The sequence below is a fragment of the Raphanus sativus genome, chromosome 4 (genome assembly GCF_000801105.2).
Source record: "Raphanus sativus cultivar WK10039 chromosome 4, ASM80110v3, whole genome shotgun sequence".
NCBI classification, from domain to species: Eukaryota; Viridiplantae; Streptophyta; class Magnoliopsida; order Brassicales; family Brassicaceae; genus Raphanus; species Raphanus sativus.
In genome coordinates, this window is record NC_079514.1 from 26,717,597 (window position 1) to 26,734,557 (window position 16,961).

At 34.8% G+C, this 16,961-nt stretch overlaps 1 non-coding gene across 1 annotated transcript; it reads left to right on the forward strand.

The window, feature by feature from the left end:
* Positions 1-12,567: 12,567 nt before the first annotated feature.
* LOC130512168 (small nucleolar RNA R71) lies at positions 12,568-12,675 on the forward strand. Its single transcript, XR_008945728.1, has one exon. It is a non-coding gene; the product is annotated as a small nucleolar RNA R71 (small nucleolar RNA).
* Positions 12,676-16,961: the final 4,286 nt, after the last annotated feature.

Sequence of the window (16,961 nt, forward strand, 5' to 3'; positions counted from 1 at the left end):
ACATTTCGAAAACACGTCAATGGTATCGGGATGCGGCGTTTGCGTGACCTATGAAGAAAAGACTATATCCATTATTCTTAGGGGGAAATTACGTCAGTGTACTCTCTTTTTTCTTTGTCATGGTTTTTATCCTATTGGGTTTTTCCATGACCAGATTTTTAACGAGACACTACGTAATACAAATTTGATAATCAAGGAGGATTGTTACAGATAATATCAAAATTAGATGATTATCCAAAGTGTCAACCGACGTACTTGACCGACTTTCATTAGTTTAAGAATTTCCTATCAGTATAAATAGCTATCTCCCCCCTCTCACTTGTAACATATGAACGTGAGATCAAAAGAATAAAATTACTCTCTGCATATTTTTCTTTGTTCTCTTTCCAAACGTCAAGCACAATATATATATTTATTTAATAATTTACAATAGATATATATTTTGGATTTTTTTTTAGAATATGTTAATAACTCATAAATCATCACTAAAATAAATATATTCAAATATGACATTTTGAATTTTGAAATATAATTAATTTTACTTTTATAATTATACAATTTTTGTTATCTAAAACTTTCATAGTTATAAATTTTTAATCGTAATATCATTAGTTTCTTTTAGATATCTACAAATTTTATAAATGTTGTTTAGTTTTAATTTTTGATAACTATACAATTTTTATATGATTTTTAGTAATTTTTTACAAGTTATTTAATACATTTAACCAAAAGAAATAATAAAAAAAAATTATCTAAGATTCTATTTAAATATATACATATATATTCTTAAATATAATTTAAAATAAACATAATTATTTTCTCTTAATTTTATGCTTAATTAAATGATATTTATATTAATTGTTGGTCAAAATAATAAAATATATAATATTAATAAACTGAAATTTAATTATAATTTAATTTTTATAAAAATTTATGTATGTATTTATGACTTATATAGGAAAATAAATATTTTTACAACTGTTTATAACAGAAAATAAAGGTAGTATATTATTTTTATTAATTGATGAATTATTATATAGAATTTTCATAATTACTAACATTAAATACTATAAATGATTATGCAAATTAATTTATAAATAGTTTGGCAACAAACATTAATTGGTTTTAGGATTGTCTTTTTAGATCTGATTAAAATAAATAAAAACTAAAAATGATTGACCAATGAAATTACAAAGATTTTTCTCAAACTGTTTGTATGAATGACACGTCAGCAGAAGTCAATAAAGTAACTTCTCAATTAATATATAGAAGGATTGATTTCACTTGGCTTATTATGGCTGAGTCATGTTTCTTATTGATCTAATAAAGAATATATTCGTGGTGTCTTTTTATTCATTCATCTCGATAATTTTTCAATGCTGCACACGCTTTATTATTTTGAATAAATTTGTTTGTGGAAATTAGTGATCATGCGCATGCTACCGGAAACAGCTATATTATAAATCGGGCTATAGACTGCTCTTATTATTCATGTTATTATTAATAGTCCGGTTAAATTTCAGTAGCCTTAATCATGTCTTGTTAATTTTAATGTTAATCTTGATGATCACTAACAGAATGGCCATATTTCTATGAGCAAACTTTTGATTATTTATAAAAGGCAGATTTTTTAAGAAGTGTGTTTCCAACACCATCACCACGGGAGATTTCCATTCTTCAGTTCACTTCTCCCTTAAGATAAGTATTATTTATCACGTTCGATATAGATCTATAGTCAATTAAAATTTGATTATGCAAATTATCTATATGTCATCTGATTTTTATTTGAGTTCTTAATTTATAACTCATCAATGTATAAAGATGATTTATCATATGATAGTAAAAAGTTAATAATTGAAAAAACATAATATAGAAGTATTATTTATTTCTTAATATAATACTTATGATGATATATAGGTCTATATTAGTATATTTTTTTACCATTTATGTGGGTTTTAAGGTTGTACATAAAAGATCCATAAATTTTGGAGAGCAATCTAAAGAGATGTATAATCACTTGAATGTGATTACCTAAATCTCATTGTGTACTTTGCATCTAAAGATTATAAAACATGAAGTCTGTAAATAAAACTCCACTAAGTTGGATGTTAAGTTTAAGAGTAAAATTTCTGGAAGAAAATATTAGTGATGAAAAGATGAGAATACATTTTTCTCACAAGTAATGTTGTCCAGCAGACACAGACTGACAAAAGAGATTAAAAAAGTTTATACTCTTTTTTCTTTGAGACTCAGAAAAATAATGAGCTATTGATGTAAGATCAAAACCAAAGAGTTTATTTTAGAACTCATGCTCTCAAATGAAGTTAAAAAAATAAAGTTGGTAATAAATAAGAGATATGATTCAATCATCTAAAGATGAAATAAAATTATTGTGAGTACAATACAAGGTAGTAAAACCTTATAGAATGTTTAATAAGAGGATATATATGAATGCTCCAGAAGAGTACATAATAGTATTGTACATAAAAATGCAATTTAAAATCCTTATTGCATTATATTCTTATAAGTCTCAAAAGTTAGAAGGATCTGAGAAAGAATACATGATCCATGTAGGGTATGTTGTTGATTCAAAAATGAGGTTCATTCGAGATTGATAAACATGTAGTATTATCATCTCGAGGAGAAGAGTTAAAGAATCTCATATTTTATGATAAGTGATACATCCAGAAGATTATGTTTGCACTAAACTAAGATTGGTGAATAATTCTCAAAGTAAATCTGTGGAATTTTAAGACACACATGTTGAGACAATAAGCAAAAGAAATGCTATATATATAATTCAAATCAGAAATATTTTTCAAAGCATTATAAGTATTTTAGAGAAAGTATATACAACCTCTTATAGATTGTACTACACAAAGATTAGTGTAATGGAGATACATATAGAGTAAACCAGAAGTTTACAAAATACTTGGCATGAATCAGTCAAACCATTTTGGTTCAGTAATGATGCGAAAAGATACATAAATATTTATGCGAATATTCACTGAACAACTAGAAGATTATTGTGAATGATTTCACACATGTTTCTTGCTCATAAGATAAAATGGAAATACGGTTTTCACCAGCCAAATGAAGTTATTGGCATGAATAAATGAGATGTTGGTGGATTAATCAGCCACTATGCATCTTTATGATATTGGTGAATTCGTCTTAAGTCTTTGATGGCTATAGCAAATTCACTAGGATAAATGTTAAATATTTTAATCAACACTAATTCGCATCAAGCCAAAAAGTAATCATTAATTCTTCCCATCATTGATATTGGGTCAGAAACCAACCATTTTCATCTAAGAATGTTGGATGTGCGATATACATTCCAGTTGCTCTACCACAGAGCTTTAACTAAGATGAGTTTTCAAATGAGGTTGGTAATATATGTTGGATATGAATCTCTATTGATGATTAAGAATATTGAGCAATCCCCGAAGGATATAAGTAAGGCTCTATATGAATGCTAAAAGTGAATTAGTATTTCCAACACAAGCTAGGGGGAGAAAACAAACAGCTGGAATAAGTTGAAATGAATTATCATTAATCCTCAGACTAAAGAGAATGTGAAATAGAGTCCAAAAGATAATTCAATTACAAAGCTTAGTAAAGCAGTTGTCAACACATTGACGACTAACCCACATAAACAGAATGATCAAGTCATAATACCAGCTGTAAATGCTCCAGTAAGAATTGATGTTCTAAAAGAACAATATCAAACTGCTAGTCACGCCTGTAGCGTGGTATACAAATCGGTTCCAAATATAAGAATCCTCGTAAATGTAAAGGAACATAAATTGTAATGGTCAAGACGAAATAAAGTTTTTGAATGATCTCCAGAAAAGACATTAAACATGACTGAAAGAAATTCAAGTACCTGAGACAATGAAGAGATCTCAATAAGTGATGTCATGTATGAAATAAAATGGAACTGATAAGCAAATCAACGTCGATGATATTTATGCATGCAAAGTAGCAGTTGATATGATAAATGAGAAAGAGGATCATGAAAAAAAGTCTATTGAAAAGTGTACAAAAAGAAATGATTGGCCAAATCCGAAAGAAGCAATAGACAAATATAGAAACTCTTACAAAAGAGAGAAATATTTGGACCAGTAATCCATACATTAAAATGTGTAAAATAAGTGGGATAGAAATGAGTCGTTGCACCAAGGTAAGATCAATATTAAATTGATTGTGAAGAGACATAGTTTCATATGGTAGATGCAACTACTTTCAAGTTTCTTACTAGTCTGGCAATAAAGGAATAACTTGAGTATACAACCCATTAGAGACTGATAATCCCTAAGAGATATAATCCTTGAAGGATTAGTGAAACCAAAATCATGTTCTCGGGAACTCTATGTATTCGATAAAAATATGTGTTATGGGATAAATGAAATATTATAAGTTAATCAGTATTTCCATTTGTATTAATCAAGATATTATGAATCAATAGAATCATTAATTTGAATATAATCCAAACTCTTGAAGAGTTATAACAAATTGTTTGTTTGGAAGAAAGGTCTTGAAAAGACATCTAGAATAAGAGATGTTATCTTAAAAGATCCTTAAATATTTTTAAGATGATCATATATATGATTGGTCCTGAAGTATCATACTTAAGAGTGTTACTAATCTCTTTCATAAATGAAAGATGTAATTTTATGACAAGAAAGAAAGTAATAATAGTAACTTTTATAGTTATGAATGAATAACTCGTATGTACAAGACGAATGTCTAGAAGACTGTATGTAAGACATTTGGCTTGAAGTCTAAATAGACCAAGAAATTATTGTCTATATCAAATGAGAATTGTGGACCAGAAGTCCATAGATCTTGAATACTCTAATGGAAAAAGTTTATTATGATATTCTCAATTTCAAAGGAAATTTGTTTGATTGGAATGCATTTCCTAAAGATATTGCTTTCAGGGGAAGAAATATGAAAATGTGTATGGCTGTACTCTTTTTCCTTATCATGGTTTTTATCCTATTAGGTGTTTCCATGACAAAATTTTAACGAGGCAACAAAGAATACACAAAAGATAGACATTCAAAGAGAAATTTGAGAGATGAAAGTCTATCACTGTTCTAAAGTTTTTGAGATAAAGAGAATGTAAGGAAATGATCAAGTCATACAAGACTCAAGCACTTCGAAGAATGACGATGACAGTGTGCTACATGTTTGTTCAAGTGACAGTTTAGCTGATTAATTCAAGAAGACGTTATCTACTGCTACTTCCTAGAAGCTAATTCATCTTATCGGAATACGTTTTCCTGGTGAGGTTTTTAACGAGGCAGCATTTACGGCGTTTTGAAAGCACATGCATAATAGACATCAAGGGGAAGTGTTATGTATATTGTGTGATGTATATTATAGAATGTTTTAGATTTACTTGACTCTCAAGTTTACTTGTTCAGCAAGTTCTACTTGGTCACCAAGATATTATAATCTTATATAAAAGATCCTTACTCATTGAATAAGATATACTAATTCCTCTTCTCTTCTTTACTATAACAAATTTGGTGATGTGTTTCTTTTTTAAATGACTTGTCAATTTAGAGGTTTATGATAGGTTGATTTTCCATGCTGAGGTGGACATCTTCAAATCTCTCCCTCAATCCCTTTTATATATTGGGATGATTATTGAAATAAAAAAATTTTCTGTTTTTTACTCTTTAATAAAAATATCAATTTTTCTCAAAAAATAAAATAAATTTACAAAAAAAAAGTTAGTTTTTACTAATGGAAATTTTGTATTTTGATTTTGGGCTTAAAACTATGCATAACATTATTTTAATTCATTGCATATATAAACTCATTCCTACAATCATAAATTTAATTTTATTAATAAATCTAAATCTATTATATGTTTCTAAGAAAATAAATAAATTGTCTACATTAAAATAGTAATAGTATTGATCATTACAAGACCTGTAAACTAAAATACATAACATACATACAATGCATTTAATTTATATGACAAATAAAATAGTTTATTCAGTTATATGTATTATTATAAAGTATATGAAATGTTTAATCAATTTTTAAATATAAATTATGATATTTTTGAGTTTTTGCCTGGTCAACCAGTATCAGTTCATGGGTTAATTACATATATTTGGGTTCTATCAAATTTTTAACTAATAGATTTTTATTAAATTAAAATTTTGTGGAAACATATCAGTTGGTAGAGATAGAATGTTACATGATAAGCATAAGTCAATCCGGATTATATACGTCCACTGAGTTAAATAATTTATAAAAATATAATGTTTTCATATACTTTATAATAGTACATATCACGGATTCGGATCGGATATAAAAACATTACTTATATTTTAAAACACCAATAAACAACATATGTACCTAGAAGTTAAATAATTTTTAAAAATAGAATGTTTTCTTTGCACTATTAGTCCTCAACATTCGGTTTTGATTCATGTATTTTGGTTTTTGGTTCAAAAATTTAGGAATCGTTCAAATATTTACAAAGTTTAGTTTGGTATCAATTCGTTTATTTTGGTTTTTGGTTCGGTTTAATAGAAAATTTTGGAACCGACTAATATTCAAAAGAAAAAAAAACTGGGTCAATTTCAGTTTCAGATTGATTCTGGTTTTTTGGGTAATGATTTATAAATAGATAAAGAATATGGATAATTTAGGGTTTTTCAGATTAAATATTAGGTAATTCATATTGTTTGAATAAAATATTGGTTAATGAATAATTTTTAATATCTTGAATAAAAAATAACTTTGGATAATTCGGTTTATAAATAGTATTTAGGATATTTGGTTATTTAGAAATTAAATATAATTGATATTTGTAAATATATAATTTGTATATAAAATTTTAGGTACTCATTTGGTTTTTGCTCTGACTTCAGTCTTTGGTTTGGGAGATAATTCAAGATAATCTAAGATCCTAGTGATCTATGTTCTAGTTAGCTACTCTAAAACAAGCATAGGGTACAATCCATCTGATGAGTATCACAACTTAGCAATTATAGTTTGGGGCTAATCCCACAAACCTATTTAAACCCTAGATCTAACAAGTAGACTACTCAGACATAGCTAGACAATTCATAACAATAGATAGATGAAAGAATTGCATAGATAGAATAAAGTAGAAATACAAAAGGAGATGAGAAATCTCTCCAATCTCTCTCAAACAAATAAAACTCTAATCTCTCTCTCACACTCTCTGATTTGGTTGTGAAAAGCTTCAAGCTTCAAAGGTTTTCAAAACTTGCCGTCAAAAATACTTAGCAGGAGTATTTAAGCATTTCCATTAGGTTAAAATCTCGTCAGGGGCAATCTCGTAATTTGGTGAAGTCTTGGTGAAGTAGTCGGCTAAACCATTTCGTCTTCGATATCGATCGACAGCACTGAATGTGTATCGATCGATTATAATCTTCTAGTACGCGGATCTTCTCAGCTACATCGATCGACAACTCAGGATGAGTATCGATCGATTTTAATCGCAATGTTGACTTCCGACTTAGTCTTGAATGGTCAACTCGGGTGTATCATCTCTTGTACTCCAAAATGCTCCAAAAACATCACTTTCTCACAAAATGCTCCTGAACCTGAAAACATTCCTAACAGGCTAGAAAACAGATTAAATATATAGTAAAACACTAGTATACCATGGTTAAAAACGGGTAAAATCCATGGTATATCAACTCCCCCAGACTTACTCCTTTGCTTGTCCTCAAGCAAAAACAGTAGTCTTTGGAAAAGGTTTGGAAATAGCAGGAACTCAAGGATTCAATATATTGAAGTCGTCACTCTATGGGTTTGCAATTCATGTCTAAACATCCTAATCACAGAAGTTCATCATGCCTGATCCTAGCTTAGCAACCAAACTCATCTAGTCAACAACATAGCAATTCTCATCTGACATTCCCCTCTACTAACCTCATTTCTTAACATAAAATAAAGTGCAGGCTTTACCTTGGGAGTATCGATAAAAGAACTCATGGATTCAACTCAAACAAGTATCTGAACACACAGGTAGTCTTCTCTGATCCCTTTCTCCCCTCTTCTCTCTTCACTAAATCTCTTATTAGTTTCAATTTCAACAGGTTTCGATGCCACATAGGTCATCTAGTCCATTTCATTGACATTTGCATTGTAACTCATAAATTTTGACAAAGTGTAGCGAATAATGGGGTCGCAGGTAATTTACCTATCCCTCGTTTCCACAATGTGTGATCATCCTTGAGATTTAGAATAATGGGGTCGCAGGTAATTTACCTATCATCTGCCTCTCAAGAAATCATTTCAATCTTTTATAACATCCTTGAGATTTAGACTGATCTCGGTCTGCTAAAGACTCGGTGTCGATTGATGCTACGAGATGCGCGTCGGTCAATTCGCTTAGGGGTCTATCGGTCGACGCAGCATCCATTGTGTCGATCGATCGTGAACACTGTCCTTGGTGCTGCAGTGTACATATATTGCCCTTCATCTGGCGAGTAGTTCTGCAGAGGCTGTTAACTCTTTCGTTAACAGTGTAGTCAATGGTATCACAGGTCCCGTTGAGTCTACTTTCCATAGCATCCATAGCTTCGTACAGCTCAAGTTTAAGTTCATCAGATGCTGCTGGAGTGCCTGCTCTTTTCGCTGGTGGTGACTCGCTGTCGATCGATGTTGGTCGAGGCCTGTCGATCGATGCTTCGTAGCTGTCACGAAGATCAATATAAGCTTGAACAATGCTCATGTCTCTTTCTAGCTTGTCCAGCTGTTGTGACATTGTGTGTTGGTGTCGCAGGATAGGAGAACTGAAAATTTCATGCTTCCTGACATACGCTTTCATCATATCTTCCAGTTCTGCGAACCTTTTATCGATCGATGATGAATTATATGTGTCGATCGATGAAAAAGTAGCATGCTCAGCTCGGTTGTTCTGGCAAAGTGTGTCCAACTCTTTCTGTAGAAGATCGATCCTCTTGCTTAACCATTCGACATTGTTGTTGAGAGGGCTGTAGACGTCTCCAATCCGAGTATTGATGTAAGCAACCTCCCATTCATCTTTCTTAGGTGATGAACATTCTGGTCGGTCCATGGATGTAGTCTTGCCGATGTCGATCGATGGTACAAGTATTCTGTCGGTCAATACTGGTGGCGTAGCCTCTTTCTCAAGCATGGTCAATATGTTTCCAAGCTCCATTCTTATCTCAGCCATATCAATCTGGAAGTCCTTGTAACTGACATCCAAAGGCTGGAAAGTGTCGTCCACCATTGTGTGCATGTTTGCCTCAAAGTGCGCCTGAGCTCTCCATACATCAGTCATCATATCATCTACCTCCTTTCGACTGTAGGGCACTGGTGGTGGTGTGTATGCAAGGTAAGGGCGTGTGTTTATTGGAAGTTGTAGGCAACATCTGTGAAAAAGGGATGCTCTATCCAAAAGTCTCTTTACTTGCTCCTTGGTAACATGGATGATCTCACCATCAACTCCTCTAGAATAGCCAAACTCATCTCTGTAGACACCATATTCATCCTTTGCTTCCCACTTGAATCTCCTGGATCCATCAGTATTGAAGGCACGTCGTCCAAACTCCAGTCGTCTGTCGGGCGATCGGACTCTTGGTCTGTCGATCGATCCTGGATATCCGCCGTCGATCGACGGTGTTGAAACGATGTCGATCGATTGTGAATGTCGAGGTTGACCGAAGTGTTGAGGAACTGTATCCTCCCTTGAGTTAGTGTTGTGGTTGTCCTGGACGTGATGTAGGATGTCTGGATGGCTACGTTGCTGTGTGAACAGGTTTTCTGGTCCATTGGCAACTTGGAGGATGTCTGCTATGTCCTCTCTGGTTATGTGTAGAACTCTTCCATCCATAGCTCTTGCATAGCCATCTGTGTCGCTGAAAATTCCAAATTCATCAGGTGTTAGTGAAACGTTCCTGATATCATAAGGTTCATGAGATCTTGGTTGAGCTCTGTTGAAGGTGTCGATCGATGGGTGTGTGGTGGTGGCGGTCGATGGTGCACGTCTAGCTGCACGGTTGGATCGAGTGAACACGTTGTTGCAGTCTTCCATTGATGAATCTCTGAATGCTGGAAGCTGCTGGGTAGAAGGTGAAAAGTTTTGAATTTTCGTGGCTTGAGTTGTCCACCTTTTATACCCATGTGTTGCCCTAATCGGTGAAATTCCGATTTTGTCCTTTAAGTCGTCCGGGTGAATATCGATCGATATTATACTGGCAATGTCGATCGATGGACGATGTCATTTTTCTGGATGAAGTAGATAATCGATCAATGGTGGGCGGTTGATGTCGATCGATTGTAGTGCAAATCTGTCATTCTCCAAGTAGATTTCCCAAGCTCTCTCTTCCCAATAGTCTTCATCATATTCTTCACTGTGGTCTCCACTGTGGGAAGAGGTTGCTATGTCTACTGCAAAACTCTCATGAAATCCGCTATCCGCCCAACTCCTTACTGAGTAATCATCTTCCTTTCGGTTGGGTGGGATGGCGAAATTCGGGTAGCAATGATCTGGTAGATCGAGTTCATCATCTGGTGGGTCTCTGTCGATCGATGATCCATTGTTGTTGTCGATCTCCTCTGACTTGAATGTGTCGATCGATGACGTAATAGTACTGTCGATCGATCCTGAGTACTCTGTCTCGTACTCGACTTCACAATGACAAACTGCGATGATACCAGTATCATCTTCCTTTACCACTAATTTAGCTGGTGGTTTATCAAGCTTGACAGGGTCGTAGTGGATATCTGGATCAATCATAGTCAAGCACATCATGTTGGTCTTCATGTCACATATGGCTCCTACTGTAGCCATAAATGCTCTTCCAAGCAAGAGGGAAGAGTTCCAATTTAGCTTGATGTCTAGGAGATGAAAATCCACAGGGACGATAGCATCACAAATGTGTACCTCCAGGTCTTTGATGAAACCTCCAGAGTTTCTCTGAGAGTAATCCACGAAAGTAAAGATCTGTGGTGAAGGCTCTACTTGCAGGCCCAGATGGTCTGCCATGACCTTTGGTAAGATGCTGACTGATGAACCAGTGTCACATAGTGCATGAGGAAATTCAATACCTTGTACCACACAGGGTATTGCAAACTTCCCAGGATCACTTTTCCTTACCAAAGTAATCCTTTTCCTCATCTCTTCTCTGACGTTGTCAAATCTTCTCCTAATGTCAGTTTCAGTCTCCCTTGTTTCTCTGAAGAACATCCACAATCTCTTTGTGAAATAAACCTCCTCAAAAGGTTTCTCTGGTGGGATTCCGATAACTCTCTTAGTGAAACCATCAATCTCCTTTTCATTAGCTTCCCTCTTAAGGTTCTTAGGAATCTTCTCCTTCCTACTCCTTAACCTTCTTCCTTCAGTTCCCTCTGATGTAGGTGTAGTGTCTGAAGGGTTACCAGTGATCTCTGTAGGGTTAGCTTGTGGTTTCGGTGTGGGTCTGAGTGCATTGGTTTGGTTGTTGTCTATCGATGGTAGTTGCACTCGGTATATGAGAGGTGTGTGTCGATCGATAGGCGGAGAATAGGGTCGATCGATACGGTTCTCTTTGTTGTGTCGATCGATGAGTGGCTCGTCTCGTCGGTCGATATCTTCGTAGGTGTGGGTGGGTGGGTATGGATGAGAAGCCGTGAATTCAGCATGTGTCAATATCCTAACCGCGTTGCAGTCTGCAAACGTGTCCGGAAAAGACATCGTCGATGTCGATCGATGTGGACTAGTTGGTGTCGATCAACACCATTGTGATCCACCGAGACTTAGCGAACTTTCTACTTCAAAGTCTCCTTCTTGTAGCTTCTCCTGTTTCACCACTTGCCAGAAATCATCATCTATGATAGCATTGACGTGGTGTTTCCTGTTTCCTTCCCCTACTTCCTTAGAAGTTCCAATCCTCTTGATAGAGTCTTCAGTCTGGACAATCTGTGTCTCAAGTTTCTTAACTTGAGTGCAGATGGTGTCTATCCTTGTGGTTAGATTGTTGAAGACAGAATCAATCTTCCCATTGAAGTCTACTGTAAGCTTCTGCTGACCTTCCAGAACTCTATCAATCATGGCATCAAACTTACTCTCCTGGGTGGGTGGCGTGGGTTTTGGTAAGCTGAGTTGCCGTAGTTCCTTGTGTTGGTGAAGGGTTTCTGATACTGTGAACTCTGGTTGTAGTTACTCTTCTGACCACTGCCAAAAAAGTTTTTGTTTCCACTCTGGTTTCCATATCTCTGAAATCCAGTACCTCCAATGTAGTTCACATCTTCTTCTGTATCATCCTCTCTAGCCTCTCCTTCTTCAGCTGAGCAGACTGGCTGCCCCAGAAATGCATGTAAAGCATCTATCTTGGCTCTGACTTCATTCATCTGGTCTTCACCGATGGCTGCAACCGATTTCTTCTTGTCAGAGTCAGTGTTCTTGGTGCTGCTGCTGTTGGCTAGGTTCTCAATAAGTCTCACACCTCTATTGGATTCCTAGTGTTGAAGTTACCATCACTAGCAGTATCAAGAGCCATCTGATACCTTAAGGCCATACCTCTGTAGAAAGTGCTTAACAGCTGCACTTCATTGAATCCATGGTGTGGACAGTCTCGCTGGAAGAACTTGAATCTGATCCACGCGTCTTTAAAAGTCTCACTAGGCTTTTGCGCGAAAGTGGCGATTTTGCTTCTTAAGTCTTCAGCGCGTGCCTCATCAAAAAAATTACGCAGGAAGGCGTTTTTGATGTCGGCCCAGGATGTCAGTGATCCTGTAGGTAGCTGCTTGAGCCAGTGTGAAGCTTCTCCAATTAGTGAGTATTTGAAGAGCTTGCAGAGTAGGTAGTCCTCGGGGACTCCATCCATACGAATAGCAGCGATAAGATCCTCGAACCTCTCCAGATGGTCCATAGGATGCTCGTGTGATTGCCCGAAATAAGGTATCTGAGACACGAGAGAGTAGTACTGAGGCTTGAGCTCGAAGTTCGGCTTCTGAATATCCGGAAGTCGAATAGCTGATCTGTTGGTGTAGTACTCGTCTGGACGGTTATAGTCTGCCAACGATCGTGTTTGAGCTTCTCCTGTAGCCTCAGCTTCAGGTTCAGGGATTATGTTTCCCTGTGGATCTAGCTTCTGACCTGTTGCATTACGCAGATGACCATCTTGGTCATACAGGTTTCCATTCTTGCCCTGCGTGAGAATGACAATCGCGACCATGCTTCGCGGAGTAGTGTCGATCGATATACGGTTAGAAGTATCGATCGATGCGGATCGGTGAACGGTATCGGTCGACGGTGCTGTCTGAGTGTCGGTCGACTGTTAAACGTGAGTATCAGTCGACGGTAATGTGGTTCTGTCGATCAATGCGGAGCGTAGGTCTTTGCGGATTGAGCGTTCCAAGTGTGCAGGATCCTCTGAGAATAATAGTTGATTTCCCCTGCTGCTTCTGGTACTCCTGGGCATGTACCTGAAAAGACAGAAAAAAAAATTTAAATAAGAAAGGGGGTAAAAGAAAAACCTAAGATTAATAAGATAAAATCTAATGGCGATCAAAGCTCCCCGGCAACGGCGCCAAATTTGATAGTGCTCAAATTACCCAGTAGAGCTTACTCTCTCAAATAAGAGGTACAGCTGTAGTACTTAGGGATCGAATCACAAGGAGCTAGGGAACCAATTATATAAAATCTACTAATCAATCCTAGGCAAGGTTGGTTTATATGATAGAAATGAAAATAACAATTCCTAAAATGAGCAAGGCAGTTGCTCTAACTAACAATATGAAGGGTTGTTTAAATGGGATAAAGAGTGCTAGACATAGGGTTTCTATTCAGGAATGGAGATTATAATCTCTATAAATGCTTTAACAAGTTACTTGCATGATACTATAGATCTCAGCCGCTTAACATATGTGAATGAATCACTGGTTAAAATATCTAGATCTCTGGCCACATCTTTCGCATGATGACACAGAAAAAGAGTCGGTCGATATCCTTTTGAGATATCGAGCGATACACCTTTCGCGGCGCCGATCGATTTACCAGTAGGGTATCGATCGACGGCTTCTAGATCTGCCTAGGCGCGAACCGAATATGACCGCGAGGTCTCAAGGAAGAACTGTCGTTCTTCTCAACGGGAAACAGGCATCGCTCAAATGGATAATTCAAGATAATCTAAGATCCTAGTGATCTATGTTCTAGTTAGCTACTCTAAAACAAGCATAGGGTACAATCCATCTGATGAGTATCACAACTTAGCAATTATAGTTTGGGGCTAATCCAACAAACCTATTTAAACCCTAGATCTAACAAGTAGACTACTCAGACATAGCTAGACAATTCATAACAATAGATAGATGAAAGAATTGCATAGATAGAACAAAGTAGAAATACAAAAGGAGATGAGAAATCTCTCCAATCTCTCTCAAACAAATAAAACTCTAGTCTCTCTCTCACACTCTTTGGTTTGGTTGTGAAAAGCTTCAAGCTTCAAAGGGTTTTCAAAACTTGCCGTCAAAATTACTTAGCAGGAGTATTTAAGCATTTCCATTAGGTTAAAAACTCGTCAGGGGCAATCTCGTAATTTGGTGAAGTCTTGGTGAAGTAGTCGGCTAAACCATTTCGTCCTCGATATCGATCGACAGCACTGAATGTGTATCGATCGATTATAATCTTCTAGTACGCGGATCTTCTCAGCTACATCGATCGACAACTCAGGATGAGTATCGATCGATTGTAATCGCAATGTTGACTTCCGACTTAGTCTTGAATGGTCAACTCGGGTGTATCATCTCTTGTACTCCAAAATGCTCCAAAAACATCACTTTCTCACAAAATGCTCATGAACCTGAAAACATACCTAACAGGCTAGAAAACAGATTAAATATATAGTAAAACACTAGTATACCATGGTTAAAAACGGGTAAAATCCATGGTATATCACTATGCATACTTTACGGCTGAGTTATGCATACGTTACGACTGAGTTTATAATTTTTTATAATTTTATAGTTCTATAGTTTAGGGTTTGAGGTTCAAATTAAAGAAAATATTAAAGTTTTAATATTGTGTTCAAAAGATAAACTTTATAATTTTATAATTCTATAGTTTAGGGTTTGAGGTTCAAATCTAAGAAGATATTAAAGTTTTAATATTGTGGTCAGAGTTAAAGGAATTACTTTTTCCCGCCCAAAATATTTTTTCCCGCCCAGAATATGAAACGTCGCAAAACAAATTACACTTGATGGCTGAGTTATATGTACATTATGGTTGAGTTATGCATACTTTATGGCGGAGTTATGCATACGTTACGACTGAGTTATAATCAAATTACGGTTGAGTTATGCATACGTTATGGCTGAGTTATGGTTACAATACAACTTTGTTATAATCAAATACTGAGTTATGGTTGCAATACGGCTTTGTTATAACCAATTCGACCAAAAAAACTTTTAGCAGGCTCAAGATTCATCATCCAAACTTAAATTGAATATATAAACTAAAAGAGAAACTAAAAATATGAGTATATAGATTAGGAATCAAGAGAAAAATATGATGCATAAACAATATATATTTTAAAAGATCAAAATTCTGGGACAGATTTATCGCCATGGTTGTATCTTCGATCGTGGTCTGTTAAAGAAGAAGATTTCTCTCCTTAGTGTCACGTATGGTGATCAAACATTTTCTTGCTCCTTTTCTCATCGGATTCATCGTTTTTCAGAAAAAGAAAGAGTTAGAGAGAGAGAGAGAGAGAGAGAGAGAGAGAGAGAGAGAGAGAGAGAGAGAGAGAGAGAGAGATGAAGTGGCTAAGTCCCTATAATTGTAAGAAAATGAGAAAATGATTTTTGGCCTCTGGATTTCATTTAATGATGACCATCAATTGTGATCCTTGAAAAAGAAAGATTAACCAATGATAAAAAAAAGGGTGGGGATAGACAAAAAGATAATTTTGAACCCTTAGATTAAAATCAATCAATGATCATGAAAAAAAACAATATAAATTGTAATTTTAGTTCTTTTCAATTTGTTTTAAAAATTGCTTGAACTTAGTTACGTGTTCAAATAAAAATTTTAAATGGAATTTAAAAATTAAAGATTATTTTTTTAATAATGATTAAAATTTGAGTTTAATCACTAAACCCTAAACCCTAAACTATAAACCTAAACTATATAAACCTAAACTTTAAATCTAACCTTAAACTTTAAATAATAAATATATCAGATTTAATGTTCAAAAATAAAATTTATAATTTTTATCTTTATAATTCTATAGTTTAGGATTTGAGGTTTTAAAGATTAAAATTAGAGTCTTGTTAGTAAAAATTGTATAAGGCACTGTAAGAGAACATATATCTTAAGATCAACTTAAAGTCTCAACTTGAATATTCAAGAAACTATATACATTCAGTTGATTTATATTCACTTGATATTGATAAGATGATCTTAAATATAATTTTTTAAAGTATTTGAATTCAGTTTTATGATTTTAGGGTATGTTTGGGGTATGGCTGAGTTATATAAATCAGCCGTGTCATTTATATATCTCAGCCGTGACGTTTATCTAAACGACACGGCTGAGTTATATAAACATTTTCTGATTTTAGGGTATGTTTGGGGTATGGCTGACTTATATAAACGACACGGCTGAGATATATAAACGATACGGCTGCGTTATATAAACATTTTCTGATTTTAGAGTATGTTTGGGGTATGGCTGAGTTATCTAAACAACACTGCTGAGATATATAAACGACACGGCTGAGTTGTGTAAACATAGCATAAGTCAAATACAAAATACATGGGTGAGTTATGTTTCTTACATAGAAAACAAAAAAAATAGAGATTTTCTGCACCATTCCGGTGATAACTCCTCCATGTCTCCAAGCTTCATTGAACTCATCTGTGTCGTCTCTGCTGAATTCGTCACTTCTTTATGTCTCTTCCATTCTCTTCTTGTTCAATTTTCTCTTTCACTAAGATCTGGAAAAAA